This window comes from Micrasema longulum, unplaced genomic scaffold (genome assembly GCF_059751315.1).
Source record: "Micrasema longulum isolate JH-2025_06_02 unplaced genomic scaffold, ASM5975131v1 h1tg000130l, whole genome shotgun sequence".
Classification (NCBI taxonomy): Eukaryota; Metazoa; Arthropoda; class Insecta; order Trichoptera; family Brachycentridae; genus Micrasema; species Micrasema longulum.
In genome coordinates, this window is record NW_028277336.1 from 107,513 (window position 1) to 127,475 (window position 19,963).

The 19,963-nt window shown below is 34.2% G+C and overlaps 1 long non-coding RNA gene across 1 annotated transcript in view; it reads right to left on the reverse strand.

Moving 5' to 3' along the window:
- LOC148284335 (uncharacterized) overlaps positions 1-19,963 on the reverse strand; it is a 39,131-nt gene that overhangs the window by 13,567 nt on the left and 5,601 nt on the right. Inside the window, exon 2 of the long non-coding RNA XR_015825110.1 lies at positions 14,087-14,142. This is a non-coding gene — a long non-coding RNA (uncharacterized LOC148284335). The remainder of the gene's footprint in view (positions 1-14,086; positions 14,143-19,963) is intronic.

A 19,963-nucleotide genomic window follows, 5' to 3' on the forward strand; every position in this document is an offset into this window, starting at 1 on the left:
ATGGTAGTAGTAATAGTAGCAGTGTTTATGTTTACTACATTTTTTTAAAAAGTTTTAATTCTTCGTCTGCAATTACATAAGTGGCTAATTTATGAATAAATTTTAAGGATTCTAGTTTAAAGAGTTCAGTTACATTTAATTGTTTAGATTGTTTAAAAAGTTCTTTAGTTGCTGTTAACTTTAATATTTTATTTTGCTGTCTTTGTAGTCTGTTTATGTCATTTTGATTTCCTGTTCCCCATAGTAGTTGCATATTACATATTTTAGTTTTTACATAGGCTTCATACATGATTTTTTTTTCCTTTATTGGAACAAAGTTTTTGATTTCAAAAAAAAAGACTCGATAAAGTCGCCACTTTGCTAATTAAATTGTTTATATGAATTGTCCATGTCAATTGTCTGTCTATTGTTAGTCCTAAGTATTTAATTCACATATTACAACAGAGATGAAGAACATTTGAGATAAGGTAATATAGAAGTCTAGGCATCTACAGGGCTTATGACCTGTCAATGGCTGGTTTAAGTGGCCACTTTACACACTGTGTAACATTCACCATTCTGCCTATATTTGAACATCTATATTCCTTCAATTCTTTCATCTGTTGATGTTTGTGAAGTTAAAGAGCTGAAACCTTTATTTATGCGGGTGAGATTCATCTCATTAAATTATTTCACCTACATACTAGGCATCGCCTGAAAATATTATTTTTTCAATTTCTATACTTCTTCATGGACCCGGTAATTTATCAACAATATTTTGAGTTTGTCCAAATTTTTGTAGACAAGGACTGGATTCAACTCCCTGGTGAGCTGTTTATATTTATATGTAATATGTGAATATAAACAGCTCCCCAGGAAGTTGAATCCAGTCCTTGTCTACAAAAATTTGGACAAACTCAAAATATTGTCTAAGTATTTAACATGTTCAATTTCAGTTAGTCGTTCATTATTTATGTAAGCATCTACTTTGTGGCATTTTTTTCTAGATTCAAAATGGATAATATTGCATTTTTTTTATTAAGTGTAAGTAAATTTAAAAAGTTTGTTTGCTTTATTGCAAATATCCGATTCAGACATTTTAGTGCAGAAAATTCGATTTTACTTTATAGACAATTTAGGAATTACCTAGTCTGTCGGTGAAACGTTTGCGTGGCGAACGACTGAAGGTCTCGTCGAGGTAAGGGTTCTTGTCTGCATTGTGTATAGGACACGTGACAGGACGTCAGACTGACGTCAGGCGAGATGAGAGCCGGGGGACATGTCCGCCTCATCAACATTCCCGGGTTAACGCCCTTAGTAATTATATAGCCACTTCGTACCGTAGCGGATAAGTGATCCGGTCGATGCGAAAAGTGGACACATTAGTTCTTCCCGAACAATCTTCCTCCATACTCCATACCTATCTGAGTTATATAAAACATGAGATACTAGTTAGCAGACTTTAAAACCGGGCTATTTATTTCGTAATGAGAACGCTCAGTGATACGAGAAATCGGATGTAAAAAAGGTTTTTATTGATGTCAAACAGCGCTACTTCTGCGGCGCTGCGCTGCAATATTATGCATGGAGTGCCGCGCGGTGTAGTGCGTCCGTGGTACATTTTGTTTCATCCAAAACAGTAAAAATAATATTTATTTTTGCCGCGACGCGCTCTAGTGCGATTTGACCTTTGACGTGGTGAAAATTCATCATCATCATCATCGTTCCCTTTCCGCACCTAATGGTGCATAAAGCACTGCATTGGTACACCAATCGCAGCGTATCTTGATCATTTTTGTTACATGAAGGTGAGATGATTAGTCTTACGCTTCAGGTACCAGTACAGGGACTATGAAATATTTTTGTGTGAAAACACCCTTTTAAATAAATAGTTTATCATCATCATAATAATCACATATCATCATAATTACTGGTATTATATTTGTGTATGCCAGCATTTTTAGTTACTGTTATGTCATCGTCTTGTTTGTTTCCCAAAGCAATTTTGTGTACAATTTTTGTCAAGTATTTTATTTAAGCTGGTGAGTTTTTTCGTAAAGTTCAGTCGTAGGGGTAAAGTAAGGTAAGTTGTATATTATAGGTATATTTTCTGTTGGAATAACTTTCAATCTTGATATCTCCCTAGGGGGTGAAATCTAGCCTTGTCTACAAACATCGGGCCCCGTAAATGTCTAGACTTCCATATTCCCTCTTCAAAAATGTTATCCCTCTCTGTTGCACCAAATTTCGATTTTTGATCGATAATTTTTTAACCATCACCGCTGTTACAAATCGACTAAGTTCGCTACATTTATCTTTTCGTTCACAGCTGTTGTGCATCTAAAAGTGCACTCGTGTTAATGTTTTGGATCTCCCTGCATTGCATATGAACAAATTTTCTGGGACTACGACTCGCGATGAATTAAATTAAATGAAATTAGCATCACAACGCACTTCTAAAGGGGGTACTAAGTTCACAAAGTGCTCTGCATTCAATTCTTTGCGGGATGTGCATTATGCCCTGTATCTACATAATAGTCCTTTGCACTTCTGTCTCCTACCCTTGAAAGCCGTCTAAAATAATACGCTTTTAATTAAAATAATATTAACAACTGACAGGGAGAACATTGAAGAGAAAGATTTATGGAAGTCTACGCATTTACAAGACTTATGACCTGAAATTGGCTGGATTAATTGCTGGTTGAAGAGCTGAAACCTTTGTCGATGTGAGTGAGATTCATCTGAATTAATAATTTCACCTACTAGGCAAACTAGAAAAAACTTAAAACCCACTTGTTCTCTAAATCATTTGAATAAATCCGTAGCATGTGACAACAAAATAAATTATTATAATTAAATTACAAATTTAAAAGAATCACTATGTAAAGCGCCCTTGAGGTATTTGCTTACGAAAATGGCGCTATATAAGTTATCCATAATAATAATAATAATAGGCAACGCCTGAATTTTTCTCTCCCTTTTTATACTTAACAACAATTTCCTTTTTTTATTCGTTCTAATTCTCAAAGCACACTCTTAATACCCATCCACATTTCCTCTTTCTTTTCCAAACCTCATATAATCTCCATAGGGCTCGACTGTGAAATCATTTCCCATCCAATATCAAAGATGTTCCTGCAGTATCGTTGTTTAAGTCACGTCTGAAGAAACAGCTCCTTTTTCTTCATTAATCTACCTTCCTTTTCTCTTTCTTTTTAATTCCTTTTTCCCATTAATAGCATCGATTTAAGGTTATTTATAAACAAATACAGTTATTTATTTTTTTGTTTATCTTTAGCTTTTATTTTATTTTCTATTGAATACGTTTTGTAACTTAATTGATTTAAATAAAACTTTCATTTTATTGGTTGGTTGGAAGAAATTACCAATTGGCAATAAGCCTGCAAATATACAATTTACAACATGTACAAAAAATAAATAAAGTTGGCTACATGACGCTTTGTAATTTTTGCCTTTCCACCGTCAATGTCAAGTCTTGTATTTTATGGAAACTCATGTGACTTCATAGCAACACAAGGTTTAACCTGTTACGCGTTTCGCTATCCCTACGTCATCACTTACTAATGTCATCGTTCTCAAGAGCCCTCAAGTGCCCCCCCGGCTTTCCTGGTTTCCCTCACAATACGAGTCTCGTATTCCTCAAAAGCCTAGCAAACATCCCCTGTCCCCAGAGACGGTCGTGACGTCACCGAGCGCACTGTGCACTGCACGGCGCCAGCGTTCAGTGACCACTCTCCATATTGGGAGTTAGGGAGTCGCATTCCCGAGGTCAACGAATTCCCATTATTCCACATCGCGACATAGTATTCAGATATCCAGAAAAGGAGTATTTATTGTAACGTTACATCTTGATGCCCTTTATTTTAAACTAGCGTCTTTTTTCACTTTGTATTTTTATGTCCGGCGTGAACGAAAACTATAACCCCGGACGCATATTCGTAAATACCCGAAGCGTTATCCATTATAGATGCTTCGGTATCACTCAAAATTATGTCTCCCGTTCCTTATGTTTTAATTTCACAATGCTGCGAACTCGCCCCTGAGTATCGTCTAATAACGGCACTCAACAAAAACATTTTAGTTTTTATTGAAGTATCTCAGCTACGCTATGGATGTATTTTTGGTATGTTTCGATTATTACTGGGGTGGATAATGTGATAATAAATGTCGGGTATCTCCATCCGACACGTCTGCAATTTACGAAACTACTTCCATCCACACGGCACGATAAAATAATATAGGCTGGATTGGTATTTATTGTATACGTTTCAATTCCTAATGCAGCCCTTCGTTCGAAAGGTTTGCCGAGGCCTACACTATACCGACACTCGTGTCCCGGGCTCGACTCTCGGTGCGGGTACACTGTCTCGCCCTTAGATTATATAGAGGTCTCGCCCACCGCAAATACCGACCGAAGTACCCTACCACGCTATTGTTTCGCGCTCCGCCATTTTATTGACATGTCTGAATGGGATATTCAAATGATGGTAAGCTGCGACGCTGTACGAGTATTTATTTCTATTTGTTTTGTCGCCTATTCTTGGCTCGGGCTGTGGTGACGCCTCGATGTACGTACATAATATCTCATTGTAACATTATTATTTTTAATTTTATTGAATTATTAACACATTTCATGCAGATATTAATTATTAAATTTGGTTTGGTACCATTTAAAAATTAACTTCATTTCTCTAAATTTAAACTTTTTTTTTTCCAAAATTTAATTAATTTATTTGACCAAAATAAAATAATAAATAATATAAAATATTTAAGCCGTTATGTTGGGACAACACATCAAACCTGGAGCACTTGAGCAATGGTTCGACGGCATAATATGGAAACATCACATTTTTTTGAAATTTTACATTTAATTATGATGTACGAAGCCTATGTCAAAAGTAAATTGAGTTACATGATCGCCTTCTGGGGAACTGGCAACAAGACAGACATAACAAGAATACAAAGACAACAAAATAAAATTCTTAAACTAACATACAACCTACCCTACCTGACCTCTACGACTGAACTGTACAAAAAAACACACCAGTTTGACATAAACTACTTGACTAAAATTGAGACCTTAAAAATTGTGCACAAAATAACACTGGGAAACATACATGACGACGACATAATATTAGTCAAAAATGCTGACATACACAAATATAACACCAGACAACAACAACACTATCATATTGAAAAAGCAAAGACAAACACAGGACAGTCAAAAATACTACATAATGGACTTAAACACTACAACGACCTACCTTACTACTTGAAAACTTTTAATGGAGACAAATTTAAAATCAATCTGAAAAAGCACATGATAACTGAACTAACTAGACTAGACGAGACATACAATGACTAGACAATATTAAATTTCTAATGTAACCCTAACGGGTTTTTTAAAATTGTAAATAAATATAAAAAAAAGGGTCTATGTAATACTGTCGAGTAAAAAAAAAAAATTGTTAAACTCATAAGTAGCATAAAAAAATATTTTTAATTTATAATTTGAAATTCTCTCGAAAACGGTCTATTGCATTGGCCACGCCCCTAATACGTCACGATTCGGTTAAATTTGTAATTTTGTTTGTGACCGTTTAAATTTAAATAGAACATCGTCACGTATCTTGACGTCACAATTGTCAAAGCCAAACATTTCGAGTTTTCGTAAAGATATATTTTTTAGCAATTTTATTTTAAATATTATGTATGAAAACATTTCTCCACAATACCCATATTAACACAAAAAAAAAAAACAAACCATCACGCCGTTTCCCCGTAAGGGTAGGCAGAGAGGATAGAACGCCACAACACTCTATCTTTGCATACAGATCTCGCTTCCTCTACATTCATACATCTTCTCATGCACGCGCGCCGATTATTCCGACTTTTGACATGTCCATCTTTAAGTATTTGTTGGATTTGGTCATGCCATGTCTTTCTCGGTCTTCCTCTATTTCTGCATCCATCAACATTCGCATTGTAAATATTCTTAGCCGTTCTCTCGCTGTCCATTCGTTCTACATGTCCAAACCAGCGCAGAGTTCCTTTTTTGATTTTGTCGATAATGCTTTTTGAAAATACAATTATTTTTTCTAAATCCATTTCACAAGCTTTATCGGTATTCGTAGTAGATGATGATATTTCCTGATTAATGTATAATACTCTCCGATACGAAGAGTACTTGCCTCTTAAACATAGTTTCACCGATGTGAAAGGTGTCGATCTCCAAAGTGATAATGTTCAGTAGCCTGAGTGCTCTTCCAATCGGCATAACCAGAGGCGCCTTGGTTCTAGAAGCCGGGAGGTAAAACAGTATGTTCTGACGCTGTGGGAGATAACCATCAGGAACATAAAACATTAATACTCTCCGAAGTGGCCAAGTTCTCGATAAAACCTCTTCTGAAGAAATTGGTCAGTGTGAACCCATCCCTTCTAAGCTGCAAACTATTGGTCCCAAGCATGCCCAAGAGGAATGCCGTGGGATAAAGCCATGGATAAATACCATACTCTACCATATTCATCACAGTGTCTCCCTAATGGGCACCAAGTAGTACATAGGGCGTGTGTTGTATAGGTACTCCAAATAATAGCGTTTTTTTGTTTTTTTTGTTTTATTAAAATAAACGGCATTGTGTGCCTTTTCACGGAAGAAGAAAAAAAACAATTTTGCATAATATTATACGTAGGTGTAAGTAGAATTAAGTAATAATTAAAATACGTCTTTTAACAATAAATAAATACTTTCAGTTCAACCAAACAAATACTCAACAAGTGTGAAAAGTTAAATACCAGAAAAAATATATATAATCGTAAAATTCAAAGGAAAATAGTTAAATCAACTGTTTGGAAATACATTATTAAAAAGCGTAACATATTTAAAAATAAAAAAAACATACATAAAAATATGGTGTAGGTATGTATGTCATTATATATTTGGATAATTTATATAGCGCCGTTTTTGTGAAAATCACCTCAGGAGCGCTGTACAATAAATAAATAGCCCACCACGTCTTGCAGCTACAGAGCGCATGGACGGTTGGGATTCTTGTTCCTCGTCTCCAATTATGATATACAGGAGCTAGATTACAGCACGTCTTGCAGCTACAGAGCGCATAGACGATAAAAAATCTAGCCCCTATTTACATTTTTTATTTAACAATAAAGTTTAGAGATTTAGTGATATTTTAAAAAATTATATAAAAAATAAATTTATAAAAAATAGAAGTTAGATAACAAGTCTTGCAGCTACTGAGCGCATGGACTGTTGGAATTCTAGACCTCATTTACTAAATTTGGATATTTGTATGTATATAAGATATATAAATATTCATCATCATCATCATCATTCCCTTTCCGCACCTAATGGTGCATAGGGCACTGGATTGGTACACCAATCGCAGCATATCTCGATCAATTTTGTTACATGAAGGTAAGGTGATCAGTCTTACGCTTCAGGTACCGGTCCAGGGACTACGAAATATTCTAGTGTGAAAACACCCTTTTAAATAAAAATTTCATATTAACCATGTCGAGAATCGAACCCGAGACCACTTGCATGGTAGGCAAACGCGCTTGACCATTACACCACGAGGCCGATAAATATTATGTAAGAAAATTAAATCGATCGAGAAAAAAAAATCGTTTTGACTAATTTTTGACAAATAGAAGGTCACCCTACCTTCAGTCTTACGCTTTGCGTGCCTATTAAGCGACGATGAAATATTGAAGTGTAAATTTGTAGAAGTGATGTACACTTATCATTTTACACAAAAAAAAACTTCCAAAATTAAGATCTCAGATTATTTGCGGCTTCGGTTTATCAGTATGTAGGAAAATATACAAATAAATTAATTATTTTCCATAAAATGACAACAGTTATTGTTATTTTTTACGTCCAGATTTCCCATAAAGCTGTTGTTGATTGTGGTGCGAAGACGCCGTATATATGTTACGTAAAATTACTCGCAATATTATTTATTTAAGTATTTTCCATAGTCTAGCTAACCACAAATAATGCGGGCTCCTGCACAAATTGCCTAGGTATTACAAAAGCGTATTGTCCATTGACCACAAGCTATAGTGAGTGCAGTATCTCATAATATCCTATGTTATTTACTGACTTTTAATGATTTATGCTGTAGCGGTGGAGTACCTATCTCATGTAATAATACAGTCCTGGGTATAACTAATTCGTTTCGTAGATTCATTCGTATCGGAACGAGAGCGAAATACGATTTTGATTGCGGTAAATAGAGTTGGATATATGACGAACGCACGAACTTACGGAACAAAATTGTGACAGAATAAGCCTGCAGAGCCCCGATTATAGTGGAAAGCTAACAAAGTTGTTTAAAAAATCTCTAACAGAGAAGTGTAGAAAGTAAAATTAAATTACGTTATATAGTTATAATTAGTTATAGAGTTGGCCCTTAACGTACCTGGCTACCGCACCCGTCACACGAATCTATCTCTTTCCCATGTACCCACAGTTCGCACCAACTATGCACAGAACTCTCCTCTGATTCGCTTGACGCGTAATTATAATTTATTTTTCAATAACATAGACATATTTTATTGCAGTAAACTCACTTTTAAAACCAAAATTAAAAAACTATTATTTGAAAAAAATTATGTTTCGTTATAAAAAAAAAATATATATTTTTACATTATAATTTTTAATTGTTTCTATTCACTCATATCAAATACACACTTACCCTGTCCTTAAACCTACCCTCACACCCATATACAATCACACACATATTCACATACCTACCAAAACCACACTCCACTTTTTTACTCACGCATCCTCACACACAAAAAAAAACTCGCACACATGCACTTCTATGAATTATATTTAACTGAACTGAATTTTTATAATTGTATTTATGTGGAAAACTGATTTGGCTTTATTTTATGTTTTTTTTATAATGTTGTGTATATTTTTTTGTATTGCTGTTGTTTTTCTTAATAAACAAAATAAAAAAAAATAAAAAAATAAAATAAAATAAAATAATATTTTGACGTTTATAAGAGATTCAATGAATCCAATACAAATATGTAATAATATCAAAATAATAATAATTATTATTATTTACTTATTGACGGACTTATGCAGTCCATTCTAACGATGATAAATACAATTTAATACAGGTACAATCAAATAAATTACAACTAAATCAAATTAAAGCTAGGACAAAAAAAATTACAACCTCAAGACAAGATCCGGTCTATCTTAGTGGTTTTTAAATCTATAAAGACTTTCACCAAAAAAGTCCTGATCTTGTCTCGAGTTTACAATACGACACAATCGGGACATTGATGCATGCGAGTCCATGCATCCATGCTACTTTTTTTAGCAAACGATGTTGCATCGATTCCATATTATCTGTGGTGAAATCCAGCTGATCGAGATTATATTTATAAGTTATTCGTGTAGGTGTCGGTTCTAATCTTATAGTAATAACACGCTCCAGGCTAATAGAGTCGCCCATACGGAGAAAAACAATTCTATGGTTTTTAATCACGAAGTTATTATTATTATTATTATTATGGATAACTTATAAATCGTCATTTTCGTTATATAATTCCTCAAGGGCGCTTTACATAGTGATTCTATTGATAAATAATTTTAATTGAAGCGTTTAAATTTGTAATGTAATTAAAACAATTTATTTTTTTATCACATGCTACGGATTTATTCAAATGATTTAGAGAACAAGTGGGTTTTAAGTTTTTTCCGAAACATCCCTTCACTTTCACAGTTTAGCACCTCGGCTGGGACAACATTTTTATTCCATAGGGCCTGCGACCGCAAATGCGCGTTCACTAAATTTAGTGCGCTGTTTGCGTAGAAGTATGATAACTTTTCCTCTCGCCGTAGACGTAGCTGATCTAAGCGTGAGACGCCTGTCAGCTAGTTCATCTGGAATGCATAGTTCCCTTAGATATTCCGGAGCAGAGTTGTGCAGTGACTTATACATAAGCCAACAGAGTTTGTATTCCACCCTCTGAGGAAAATGTAGCCAGTGTGATTCCCGAAGTAGTGGAGTGATATGACTGAACTTAAGATATTCCGAAAATAAGTCTCGCTGCAGCATTCAATACAGACTGTAGGCGAGTCATTTTGTTCATTGGTAGACCTGCATAGATACCATTACAATAATCGACTCTAGACACTACAAACGCATTTATTAATTGACGGGCGACATCAACTGGCAATTTTTTGCGTATGCATTTAATTTGTCTCAGCTGGTAGAAGCATGAACTTATCGTTCTACTAATTTGGGCGTCAAGTTAGCTACATATTACAGAAACACAGCGGACCGTTGGTACTCGGGTCATGAATTGCAAGCGAAAACCGAAACCGTCTGTTACGCGTTCGTTGTTAAACAAACCAAAAATTTCGAACGCTGTAGATCTATGCAATAGAGCTAAATGGCTTCTCTAGTCAACTATTACTCTGAGGTTCTAATGCCGTTCTTTTTGAACCATTAGGTTTGGATAAAGAGAAAAAAAGCAACATCCGCTTGTTACCGATAAATTCACGTTCTTGTATCTAAAATTGCGTTTATCAATAAATATATTGTACCTATCTGTTTGTAATATGACGCTTCATAATTGATACAACATATGGTAGATTGGAAACAGAAAACAAAGATTCAGCGAGAAACATTGAACCCGGAGGGACCGAATAGGAAAAAAATCATTGTGGTAATGGAAGAATAAGGAAAAAATATGCGATAAAAAACTAATCAAAACGCGGTTTAACTTGCGATCATATTTTAAGTTACGCGTTTCCAATGGTTTTGATCCGCCAATCGTATTTATTGATTCTAAAAAAGTGGAAACACTTAAAATTGTCGCAACAGAGAGGGAAAACATTTTTGAGAAGAGAATATAAAGTCTAGGCATTTACAGGGCTTATGAGCTGTCATTGGCTGGTTTAAGTGTAACATTTACCATTCTGCCTATGTTTTGTATTTATTTTAGATAGTTGTACTAATCAAATTTGAACATCTAGTTATACCTTAACCAATAAAGAATATATCGTAATTTATTATATAATTTGTAATTTATTATATAAATGGGACACTAAAAATAAAATAAAATACTTAAACTCATTAAAATAGAATTATATCAACTCATTAGTTAACACGGACATTTTTTTGATAATGATCCTTAAGATAAAGATAACTTTATTTAATTTACTTTTTTTATTTATTTTTATTTATTTATTATTATGTACATACAATATTACATTTTAGTTATTTTAAGACATTTTTGTCATTTTTTTTTTTTTTACAGGACTCACCAAGCCAATGAATATGGCTTGTCGGTAAAGATCCTTTACAATTAATCATATGATAGTCCTACATGGTTTTATAATAATAATTACTACTAACTTAGATATAGGGAGCGAAAAAAAAGTACATGTAATTGATGCTTTCAAAAAAAAAAAAATATTTAGAAGATGTAAAAAAAAAGCAAAAAAAATAAGTGAATGATCACGCAATTTTAAGATAAAAAATAAATAAATACAGAACCGGAGTACCAAAATTTTAAACATAAGTGTTTACATATTTAATGGGCACAAAGCATTTTATATAAAACATTATTTATTAACATATCCATATCTATATCTATGTCTATATCTATATCCATATCTATATGTAAGTCTATATCTATATATCATCCTCATCCATATCCATACATATTTATACCCGTACATGCACACATACATATCCATACATACATATATACACATATATACACATACATACATACATACATACATGTGAACATACATATACACACACAAACATCCATGAAAATATTACTTAGTTATAAATTCTATTGTATATTTACAAATATTCAATTTTTTTAATATATAAACTCCTGATCGAATAGCCAGTCTATTATTTTGCCCTTGTCACTTTTGGTAGTGCCATTTCTCAGATTGTTTGGTAACAAATTAAACATAACTGGAACCACATATTTTAAAGTTCTTGTCCCATATTTGTTTCTTGTCTTTGGAATCACTAAACCATCATTTTGTGTAAATCTTGTGTTATAACCATGTTCCAATAAATTTTTGAATTCATCACTTTTTCTTTCTTCCAAAATGATACAGAGCCACAGAATTCCTCGAACCGGCAGCGCCTTAATAGATTTATATAATACACATTTGTTACTCCTTATTTTGTAAATATCATTAGAGACTATTTTTTTAACGATGGAACACTGTAAACTCTGTATCATTTTTATGTTTGTGATTGTTGAGTGACCCCATGCTTTGATACCATATCTTAGAATAGCCTCCACTAAGGAAAAATAAATAATTCTGAGTGTACTTTTAGGCAGAATAAACGATAACTTATAAAAAGTACTAACTAGAGTCCGCAATCGATCACAAAGGTTAGATATTTGACAATTCCATTTAAAATTTACATCTATATATATTCCTAAATATTTATATTGACTTTCAAATTGAATAATATCGCAGTTACAGTGTAGTGGAATTTTATTATGTAGACAGTCAACATTATGGGCAATGAAATTTTGAAGTATGTATTTTTTAGCATGAGGTGATTTGATATACAAACATTTTGTTTTTTTTGTATTAATAATGAGACCAAAATCATGTGCCCAATTCAAAAGTTTATTAAAATCGTTTTGCATTTTTTCTTGCATTTCTAGTGGATTTTTCCCCGAAATCACAAGTGCCGTATCGTCTGCAAAGATAAATTTTTTAACATTCCGAAACAATTTTTTTATAAATGACACATAAATTATGTATAATTTTGGGCCTAAAATCGATCCCTGAGGTACTCCGGATAAATATTCCTTGTCTGAACTTAAAATGTTTTTAATTTTGACGCTCATTTTTCTCCCCGATAAATAATTTTGAAAAAAAGAATGCAGTGTTCCCCTTATCCCAATTGACTCTAATATTTCTAATAATTTTGAGTGACATAAAGTGTCGAATGCTTTTGAAAAATCTATAAATAAAACCAAGATGTGCTGTAAGCCATTCAATTCATTATTTATGTAATCTGCGAATTTCTGTAATAGATCGTCGCAACTTTTTTTTTTCTGAAATCCGAATTGACAACGATCAATAATATTGAACTTCTCCAAATATTGATCCAAATTAATACACACATATTTTTCTAATATTTTTTCGATCGCAGGCAATAAAGATATCGGTCTATAATTATTTACATTAGAATGATCTCCCCCTTTGTAAATAGGTCTCACTATACTGTGCTTGAACACTTCTGGAATAAAACCAGTACTCAAAATAAGGTTGATAAGATGCGTAATCACAGGGCTCAAAATTGAAACATATTTTTTAATATCATACATTCTTATATTGTCTATACCCGTAGATCTCGAATTTTTCATTGTCCCAATAATTTTAGTAATTTGTGAGGTTTTGGCCCGAGGTAAATACATCGAGTGAAGTCTTGATTTAAATGTTGATACATTTGTTTTGATGTTGCATTTGTGAAGTAATTTATTTACTCCTTCTTGAAAAAAAGTAACGAATTTTTCTGCTGTATCTTCTATAGATTCCGTTTTCAAAAAGTATTTTTCCAATATTTCGTCACAATCGGCTTTTTCCTTTCTTCCCATCACCTTATTGATTTGGATCCATGTCGCCTTGATGTTATTTCCGCAGCCGTGGTATCGGTAGTCAAATGGCAGAAGGGACCATCTGTAATTTTCAAAAATGTTCAGGAGAGCTAAAATACGACTCAATTTCAAGACTTTGATCCCCAAACTAAAATATTTTAGTGTTGCTTTTCAATAATAAATTACCATTCGAAATTATGGAGTTTTTTTTTCTTTGTGTATTTGATATATTGATTAAAACTTTTGAAAACTAAAAATTAGAAAAAAATACAGATGGTCCCTTCTGCCATCTGACTACCGATATATTTACATATATAAAAATAATTTTAAAGGCAAAATATTGTTGTAAAATCGTGACGCTTTTTGATGACATTATTACCCATTAACATCCACATTTCCTCATTTCTTCCACCCGTTGACTTTTGTGAAGTAAAAGAGCTCAAACCTTTATCCTGTGAGTGAGATTCACCCGGCTGAACCAATTCACCTACTAGGCAACACCTGTAAACAATTTTCCAATTTTTATACTTCTTCTTTTACCTGTTAGTTTTTTTTAAAAAGGAATAACCCGCTAAGCCTCTATGTAGAGTCTTATCAGCAGGTAGGATAGAGGGCATATGGAAGGGGAAATGAAAATTACACCACAACGCCCAGACCAATTGAGAAAAAAATCTTTCTTGGATTTTCTTCCTGGCGGGAATCGAACCTGCGTCGCCAGTTTCACAGTTGGCCGTCAAACCAACTGCGCCACGGCGCCTGTCTTAGTTAATTCAACAATGTTTTGAGTATGTCCAAATGTTTGCAGACTGGCTGAATTTCCTCCCTGGGGAGTTATTTAGATCTAAACGGAGGAAATTCAGCCAGTCTGCACACATTTTTTATTATTTTATTTTATTTATTTAATCCAATATAAAATACAAATACATAGTTTAAAAATGAAAATGTTTATACAATAGGTACATTCAATATAATTTTATTTTTATTTATGGATGTAGCCACTCCACTGGCCCACAGGCACGTTCTGGAGTGTCAGTGTAGTATTTATTTTATATATAATTCTACATACTTTCACATCAATTGTTGTGTAAAAATTCAAAAAAACAAACAAAAAAAAATTAAAACATACCTACACCAATAAAACGAGAAAGGATTTTCAAGAAACTAAAATTATATTTGGACATACATTTCTCAGCCTACTTTCATCCACTCTTCGCTCCCATATATCAGGGTCGGGACTAGGACTCCATTGTGGACTGCTAATGTTGCCTCTTGCGACAAACATTTATTCGCCAAGGTTGATTTAAGTGCACCGTTCACTCTGTTACCGACACTCACCCTCCTTTCAATATCTTTCTCAGTCATCCCATTCCTAGTAAACATACATCCCAGATACACAAATAACCTGAATTAAAAAAAAATGTAATGTGTAGGGTGCCTTTAACAAAAATGACCCCCTATGATTTTGATTAGGTACTGTGTGCATTCGCAGCATGTTCTAGTGTGTATGTGTACGTACTAAAATGCAGCGCGCACCTTTAATTCCGCACACCCGCCCGCCCGCGCCGTGCCGCGCCGCGCCGCGCCGAGGCACGCGCGTTGCGAAACAACAATGCATTCATCTCTATGGATCCTCACATTTCTTTTGAAAAGAGTTCATTAAGTTTTATTGACTCCTGCTACGTTACCATTCAAAGGACCGAAAACACCAAACAAACCATGGGGTAGGCGGAGAGGATAGAATACCTCACCACTTTATCTTTATATTTCAGATGTTCAGACCTCGTTTCCTATATAATTTTTTTTTATTTTGTCTTTAAATAGTACAAACATAATAAATGAATGTCCTAATATTAACTTATATCTAATTATTATTAAAACATATACTAATTATTAACATTTTTCAAACGATATACGTACACTTAAAAAGAAAACTTCTATAAAGCTAACACGAATAAGATTACTTTTTAAAATTTATCTGCTAAACACATGTTTTTTTAATTGACATTTAAATGAAATAATATTTTTTGCTCTCCTATTTCCAATGGTATTTCCTTATAATATAACTGTACAGCTCGGTGCATCAATGAGTTATGTGTACTTGTTTTCCTACGAAATGGTAATCTTACTTCATGCACGAATGTTGACTATTTTGGTTTTCAACAATTAATTACTATTTTTATTTTTTCCTTTAATTTTAAATTAATAAAAAAAAAAATACTGCCTCTTAGGTAACAGGTATATATTTTGTTATATATGTATCTATGCATATTAATTTGACACTGTTTTCAGATATTTATATGTATTTTTTGTGCATTTTGTTTGTCAGATTTCTGTTTTTTTCTTTCGTTGAGGGCATTTCTGAAACATCTCATTTCTCTTTCCTAGTCTCTCCTCCTTTCCTCTTTTCTCTTTTTTCTATTTTTCATTGAGTAATAGTATTGATTTAAGGTATTTTAGATACAAATACAGTTACTTCTATTTTTAAATATCTTTAGCTTTTTTTATATTTTAGTTGGTTGAAAGAAACTGCCACTTGACAATAAGCCCGCTAATGTACAATTAACATTATGTACAAAAAGTTAAATACACAAAAATAAATATTTAGTCAGGTTGTGGTCCCGTGGCTAGTGTCTCGGACTCACGGATCAATGGTCCGTGGTTCAAATCCCACTTTACCCCAACTTGATTTCCATTTTATAATTATCTTACTACTATTTTGCTTAATGTACCAATTCGTATTTTTTTTGTTTTAAACCTTTTAAAAACATTTTTGAGTTGCTAGAATTCCACTCGCCTATGCGTTTTTTAGCTGCAAGACTTTTAGTGATATAAATTTACATAGATATTATATAAATTAAATTAACATAAAAATATTTCTAACTTAAACTTCAACTGTTAACAGGGTCTAAATTTTCAACCGTCCATGCGCATTTGTAAACGATTATTTATTACAATATTTGAGTTTGTCCAAATGTTTGTAGACTAAAAACTGGATTCCACCCCCTCGGGAGTCATTAAGATTGACAAATTACAACAGGGATAAAGAATACCTTAAAGAAGGAAATATGAAAGTCTAGGCATTTACAAGGTTTATAACCTGTCATTGGCTGGTTTAAGTGGCCGCTTTACACACTGTGTAACATACACCATTTTGCCTATGTTTGAACATCCATATTTCTTCAATTCTTCCATTTGTTGATTTTAGTGAAGTTAAAGAGCTGAAACCTTTATTGTTGTGAAGAGATTCATCTGACTGAATTATTTCACTTACTAGGCAACGCCTGTAAACAATTTTCTAATTTTTCACCTTTTTTATTATTTTATTTTTTAAGCCAATCAACAGGCTTAAGTAAGTCCCAATAGATTGGCATTAATGAGTAATACTTAATCTAAACATTCTTAAAATCTACTTAAATTAACAAAGTGTAATATTGACAAAAGGTATGTATATAGCATAATCTAGGCGGAAATGGCAAGTGTGACTGGCAACACCGCTTGCTTCTTAAATGCCTGCCTTTGCTGTAGGAACACATCAACAGTACCGTTTAGTGAGATTTCGTTCACTGTTCTGAGGATCCTTGGCAGAGGGTAAAAGAATCCGATGTTAGTTTTATAATTTCCCTCAGCAAAGACAGGATTGGTACGCAAGTTACTTCTTCTTGGACCAGTTGATTTTATTACAATATTTGATTTTGTCAAAATGTTTGTAGACAAAAGACTGGTTTTCACCCCCTCGGGAGTCATTAAGATTAACGAATTACAACAGGAATTATTTATTAATTAAAAGCTCTTCTTGGTCATTTTTTTTACCGTTAAAATGGGGGTTCGATTTGTAAACGTCCGTGCGCTATCTAGCTGCAAGACGTGTTGTAATCTAGCTGCTTTAAAATTATCAAAAATTAACGTAATCGGAAATACGCGCTCTGTAGCTGCAAAAAGTGTTGGAATGTTTATTGTACAGCGCCCTTCAAGTGGATTTTCACAAAAATGTCGCTATTAAAATTATCCTAAAACCTAAATAAATAAACACCAAACTTATGAATTTTGAGAGCAAGTGCTCTAAGAGAATGTAGGATTTAAGGTTGCTGAGGGTTTGGTTGGAGTTCCTACCCCAGTTAGAGATTGACAGAGAAGACAAGAGGTTGGCGTATTTATTACATGGCGAATAAGATACAGCACTTGGTTGTGTAGCACGAGCGTAGCGGCGATGATGAATTGAAGTAACTGCACTTGAACTACATGCTGGAACTGTGTGATGTCGTCGAGCTGGTCTGACGTGAACTGAACTGACTTTGTTGGGCTCACTGAACGAGCTGACTGATGTTGGGTGCGTCCTGTGGCCTCTTTATAGACCATATTCCTTTGTAGTTCATTTCTTCATGGTAGGGACGATGTGAATGTACTGCAGGGCGACGATCCCGTCTTTATGTGCAATATTGCTAGAATCGAAATATAGGTTGTATTGGATTCGATAGAAAATGATGACATTGCATCGTCGGTCATTAGTCTACTTTAGGTCAACTAATTTAACACGTGTGTGTCATCAACTATGGACTATGGACCCTACAAGAATATAAGCCGTAAGGTGGTTCGATTTCATAACTAACATTGAAGTCCGAGAACGGACACAGCAGCTTCCTATAACGAGCGTTTTGAGCTTGGACACGTGCTGCATATGTCTCGGGAGAGCCTTAACCCAAGTTGCCTCTTCTTTGCATCTGCGGGCTCCCGATGTCCTGGAAGGCCGCCGATGACGATCTTTCGGCTTAACCCGTCGGAACTAAGGCATACGGTATTAATGTGGGAGGAGGCGAGAGTGTCGGCTGGCTATATGATCTCCCGGAGGCGTCTGGTGATGTCCGCATGCTTTACTTAGGAGCGGATGCGGAGAAATAAAAACTGTTTAGGCGAATAATGTTATTCATTAAATCAAATAATTATTCCTTTAATAATCCTGGTATTTCCCCGTTACACGCCAATCAACATAATTAAAACTGAATAACTGGTTTATATATTCGTAAATGATTACTTATAATTTTTCTTTTATTTTTGACGAATAAATTTTGTTGTCAATTAATTTATAAATGTCGTATAGATATTAAAAAATACCATTCGTTTTTTTTTCTTCCAAAAACTGTATTAAAAAAAAACATTCATAAAGTTATTTGTGTCCTTATTTAGTTTAATTACACCTATTCGTTAAAGGTTTGTACATTTTTATTTGTTCAGTTTATTATAATAGATAACGTATATAGCACCGTGTGCGGTGTTCGGTGTGCGGAATTGTAACACAGAGTGCTGCTAGGAATAGCAGGCGCCACATTCAACAGTATGACGATTATCTGAGATCGAATATTTACTCAGAAAAAACCAAATGCCGCCTATATAACGCCTGCATAACACCTATTCCACTCTACGCATGCGAATCTTGGCACCTTACTAGGGCCCAAAACAGCAAAATTCTGAGTTTTGAGAATAGGTGTCTCAGAAGAATCTCGGGTGTGCGATGGTTTGACTTTGTAAGATGACGTAATAAGAGAACGGACGCAGCAAAATTTCGGTGACAACTGACATCGAGCGGAGGCGATACGGTTGGCTCGGCCATGTGCTGCGGATGCCTCCTGAGTACCAGAGACTGTTTTGAATTTCGGTAAAGGGAATATTATCCATCTTACGATGTCCGTCTATACGTCTACAGTGCGAATGTTGATGGACGCAGAAACAGAGGAAGACCGAGAACGACACGGCACGACCAAATCCAACAAATACTTGAGGATGGACGCGTTGAAAGTCGGAATAATCGGCGCGCGTGCATGAGAAGATGTATGAATGTAGAGGAAGCGAGATCTGTATGCAAATAAAGAGTGGTGTGGCGTTCTATCTTCTCTGCCTACCCTACGGGGAAACGGCTGGTTTGTTTTACGATGTCCTCAGCCTCACATTAGGTTCTATTACATTTTTTATGTGGTTCCTACATTGTAACATCTCGTTGGAAAACAGATTAGGTTCTACCTATTTATAGAATACATTGTTCCCACGTGTATTATCTCAGTAGAGAACGTACTCTAGCTTTACAATGAGGAAGTTCAGTGTATTTTTTATATTTTTTTATTAGTTAATAGAATATTAAACTAAGCCATTTTTTTATTTTTTTTATTTTTATGTATCGTATTATCAGCGCTTTGATTTTTGAAAGTTTTGTATTTCTGAAATAACTCCGCGTGCGACGTCAGAGGTTGTTCTATGACAGTTCTTCCGATTGGTTCGTTTACGGTGACCAAACCGGATTTCCTTCAATGCTCTCGTATCATTCATATGAACC